A 5,457-nucleotide genomic window follows, 5' to 3' on the forward strand; every position below is an offset into this window, starting at 1 on the left:
TAATGAGATATAGTAAAGAAAGTTATTCAACATGAAAGCAATAATAACAGAGAGTAACTTTAATCCACACATATATTAAAATAAAAAGAGCACGTGTAAAGATAATTATGTAGTTAATTAAAAAAGACAGTCATTGCATATTTTCCTTTTTTCTGTTAACTGATTTTTAAAAAACTGCATAAAAGAATAAGAATACGACTGTATTGTTGGACCTATAATATATGGAAATATAATTTATATCATAATAATAGTACAAGGAGGCAGATGGGAACAAAGATATTTTATTAAGAATATGACAACAGATGCTAACACATAGCCAGATGAAGAAATGAAGATAGCTAGAAAGAATAAATAAGAAGTTTAATATAACAAACTCTGAGTATATAGTAGCTTTTCTTTCTTCTCTCAGATTTTTAAAAATATAAGATTATAGGGAGTGATGTCAGCATCATAGTAAAGTGAGCTATCCCTGTAAACTCTCCCCTCTATGATACAACAACACACTCACATTCCAACAGAAGATATCTGCACAACACAAAAGACATTTGAGAGACACATGCAGCCATAATGTTGGAAGGTGGAGGTGCTGGAGCCCAGCCCTCGAGGTAAGAAAAATCTTCTCTTCCTCCACAAAGGGCAGCAAACCACAGACAGCACATGGCTGCAACAGGAAAAGTGAGGGGGTGGCCCTCTATGGGAACATCACTCTTTGAGGTCCCTCACACCTTGGGGGAAATCCCCACACAGAGGTGACTAGCTATCATGGAGGTGTCTTCATTAAACTAACACCCCAGGCAAGCAGATAGTGAGAGCAGAGCGAGAAGCCCCCAGGATCACACATGAGAAAGAAAGCACCCCTCCCCCCTACCCATTGCTTCAAATCAGCAACTGGGAGCTGTGCCATGGATTGCAGTGGGCTCAGAATAAGCAGCTCTTGACCTCCATCCAGTGGTGGCAGGTGGAAGCAGTGATCAAATACTACCACAGTGTGGAAGCGCAAATCCACATCATATAGCAGCATGAAAAAATATATTAAATCCCCAGAACAGAAGGAAAATGACAAATACCCAGAAATCAATCCTGAAGGCACATAAATAATGTAAATGACAGAGAATTCAAAATAGCTATCATAAAAAAACTCAATGAGTTACAAGAAAATCCATATAGTTCAATGAATTCAAGAGCTACTTCACAAAAGAGATTCAAACTATAAAGAAGAACCAATCAGAAATATTGGAGATGAAAAACACAATGAATGAGATAAAGAATATGGATCCTATGAACAATAGAGCTGATATTATGGAGAAACGAATCAGCAATACTGAGGACAGAAATATAGAAATGCTTCAAATGGATGAGGAGAGAAAACTAAGACTAAAAAGAAATGAAGAAATTCTCCAAGAAATATCCGACTCAATTAGGAAATGCGACACAAAGATTGTAGGTGTTCCAGAGGAAGAAAAGAAGGAGAATGGAGCAGAAAGCAATCTGTATTTCAATGGAATTGATTTAGTATACATCTGAAGTAGACTCTGATAAGTTAAGATATATATTGTAAGCCTTACAGCAACCACCGATAATATAACTAAAAATGCTATAGTTAAAAATCATGACTGGATTAAGATTTACACAAAAATTGCACTAAATTCAAAAAATGCAATGAAATAGGATTAAATAAACAAAAATACATGTCATATAAAAAATAAAACACAAAATGGCATATGTAAATCAAGCCTTATCAGTAATAATATTAAATGGAAATATTTTAAACAATCCTATCAAAAGACAGAGATTGTCAGATTGGTTAAAACAAGTAGTTCAAACTATGTGCAGTCTACATGAGACATACTGTAGATTTAAATATACAGATAGGTTGGAAAATACAAGGAAAAATATATACCTTGCAAACCACAATCATAAAAGAGCTGGAATGGCTATAATAATAATCACATAAAATTTATTTTAAAAACAAAAATGCTACTAGGCATAAAATAGACATTTCATAATGATAAAAGGGTCAATCTGTTAGGAAGATAGATATAATACTTATAAATCCATATGCAAGTAACATGCCCAAAAAAGATGAAGCAAAAGCTGACAGAATTGAAGAAAGAAATATACAATGCTGCAATAATAATTGTAGACTGAATACTTCATTTTCCATAATGGACAGAACATATGGAGTGAAGATCAGCAAGGAAAAGGAAGACTTGAACAACACTATATAATAACTGGACCTAATGTCAGATGACTACACTTTTTTTTCATGTACATATGGAACTATGTCCAGGATAAACTAGACCATTAAACAAATTTCATAATTTCAAGAGGACTGAAATAATTCAAAGTATGTTTTCTGACTGCAATGGAATTAAATTAGAAATCAAAATAGAAGGAAGTTTTGGAATTACACGAATATGTAGAAATTAAACAACACACTCCTCAATAACCAAAAAATCACAGAGGAAATCATAAGGACAATTAGAAAACACTTTGAGGGGACAGCCCCATGGCGTGGTGGTTGGGCTCTGTGTGCTCTGTTTTGGCAGCCCAGGTTCATGGGTTCAGATCCTGGGCACAGACCTACACCACTCATCAGCCATCCTGTAGTGGCAAGCCATATATAAAGTGGAGAAAAATTGGCACAGATGTTAGTTCAGGGCTGATCTCCTTAGTAGAAAAAAAAATAAAATAAGCAAAGAAGGGAGGCAGCCCCATGGCCCAGTGGTTAAGTTCACGTGCTCCACGTCAGCAGCCTAGGGTTTCACCAGTTTGAATCCTGGGCATGGACATGGCACCACTTGTAAGGCCATGCTGAGGCAGCATCCCACATAGCACAACCAGAAGGACTTATAGCTAGAATATACAACTGTGTACTGGTGGGCTTTGGGGAGAATAAGAAGAAGAAGATAAAAAGAAGATTGGCAACAGATATTAGCTCAGGTGCCAATCTTTCAAAAAAAAAGAAAGAAAGAAAACACTTTGAGATGAATGAAAGAATGAAGTGAAAACACAACATATCAGACTTATGTGAAGCACCTAGAGAATTGCTCAGAGGGAAATCTGTAGCTATAAATGTCTATATTAAAAAAGGAAGGTCTCAAATCAATAACTTAAAACTTCCCCTTAAGAAACTGGAAAAATAAGAGCAAACAAAACCCAAACCAAGCAGAAGCAAGGGAATAATAAAGTCTAACATGGAAATAAATAAAATAGAGAATAGAAAAGCAATAGAGAGTGTCAATCAAACTAAAAGTTAGTTTTTTGAAAAGATCAACAGAATTGTTAAACGTTTAGCTAGAATGACCAAGAAAAGAAAAGAGGATACTGAAATTATTAAAATCAAGAATGAAAGAGGGGACATCACTGAAGTCCTTAGAGAAAAAAAAGACCCATAAAAGAATACTATGAGTGCTTGTATGCCAAAAATGTATATAAAAACAAATTAGATAAACTGCTGAGAAAAATCTCTCAAATGATCAAACTTGACTCAAGAATAAATAAAAATTAGAATAAACCCATAATAATGAAGAGATTGAATTATTAATCAAAAAACTTGAAGCAGCAGATACTGTCACTGATGAAATCAAAGAAATATTTAAAGAATTAAAATTTTCTTCACATATTCTTCCAAGAAAACAGAAGAGGTGAGAACACTTCCCATTATATACTATGTGAGTTCAGTATTAACCTGACACAAAAGCAGACAAAGATATAATAGGAAAATAATACTACAAACCCATATCTCTTATGAATATAGACACAAAACACTAAGGAACATGCTAACAGACCTAATTTAGTCATATATAAGACGGATTACACACCACAATCAAGTGAGATTTATCCTGGGATTGATAGACTTGTCCAGCATATTGAAATCAATATAATACAAAATATTAATTTAATGAACAAAAATCCACATGGTTATCTCAATAGAAAGAGAAAAAAAATCTGATAAAATCCTACATTCTTTCATGATAAAAACACTCAACAAACTAAGACTAAAGCAAATTTTCCCAACCAAATAAAAGACATTTATGAAATATCCACAACTAATGTCACAAAGATAAAAGACCAAATACTTTTGTTATAGGACCAGAAAAAATACAAGGATGTCTACATTCATTACTTTTATTCAACATTGTAATAGGATTCCAGCAAGGGAAATTTTGGAAGTAAAAACAAACAAACAAGCAAATAAAAAGCATCCAATTTGGAAAGAAATAATTAAAATACTCTATTTTCAGATAGCAGTATCAAATATATAGAAAATCCCAAAGATTTCACTAAAAACCTATTCAAAATAGTAAAAGCTTCTACAGAGCAAAAGAAAACAAATCAATAAAATTAAATGGCAACCAATAGAATTGGAGAAAATATTTGCAAACCATATATCCAATAAGGGTTAATTTCCAAAATATATAAGGAACTCCTGCACTCAATAGCAAAAAACAAAAATAAGTAATACAATTAAAATTAAAAACTGGGCAAAAGATGTAGATATTTCTACAAAAAAGATATACAGGTATATAAAAAGGTGCTCAATTTCACCAATTATCAGGGAAATGCAAATAAAAACCAAACAAGATATCACCTCACACCTGTTAGGATAGCTATGATCAAATAAACAAAAAACTTTTCAGCTTTCCGCTGGGCGGAGACCAAGGTGCAACTTTCTTTGGTCATCCCGAATCCTGGTTCATCCGACACCAGAAACCTCCACCATGCTGCGGAAGTTCAACCCCAAGGAGATCAAAATCATGTACCTGAAGTGCACCAGTGGGAAAATCCGGTACTATGTCTGCTCTGACCCCCAAGATAGGCCCCCTGGGTCTGTCTCCAGAAAAGGTTTGTGATGACATGGCCAAGGCAACTAGTGACTGGAAGGGTCTGAAGATTACAGTGAAACTGAACCTTCAGAACAGACAGGCTCAGATTGAGGTAGGCCCTTTTGCCTCTGCCCTGATCATCAAAGCACTCAAGGAACCACCAAGTGACAGAAAGAAGTGGAAAGACGTTAAGCACAGTGGAATATCACATTTCATGAGACTGTCAACATTGCGTGACAGGTGCAGCACTAATTGTAAGCAAGAGAACTCTCTGGAACCATTAAAGAGATCCTGGGGACTTCCCAGTCTGTGGCCTGCAATGTTGACGGCCACCACCCTCAGGACATCATAGATGACTTCAACAATGCTGCAGTGGAATTCCCAGCTAGTGAAGAACTACAGAAGAAAATATTTCAATAAAGGATCATTTGACAATGAAAAAATAAAAAGATAAGTGTTGGTGAGGATGTGAAAAAATTGAAACTCTTGTACACTTTTGGTGGAAATATACCCTGATCTCAGACTTCTTCGCACCAGAACTGTGGGAAATAGATGTTTGTTGTTTGTAAGCCACCCACTCTGTGGTATTTTGTTATAGCAGCCTGAACATACTAAGACACTCATTGCA

The 5,457-nt window shown here is 35.0% G+C and overlaps 1 pseudogene; it reads left to right on the forward strand.

Annotated features, from left to right (window-relative positions):
• Positions 1–4,724: 4,724 nt before the first annotated feature.
• On the forward strand, positions 4,725–5,249 carry LOC124245450 (60S ribosomal protein L12-like; annotated as a pseudogene).
• The last annotated feature ends 208 nt before the right edge of the window (positions 5,250–5,457 follow it).

Source organism: Equus quagga, chromosome 10, assembly GCF_021613505.1.
Source record: "Equus quagga isolate Etosha38 chromosome 10, UCLA_HA_Equagga_1.0, whole genome shotgun sequence".
Classification (NCBI taxonomy): Eukaryota; Metazoa; Chordata; class Mammalia; order Perissodactyla; family Equidae; genus Equus; species Equus quagga.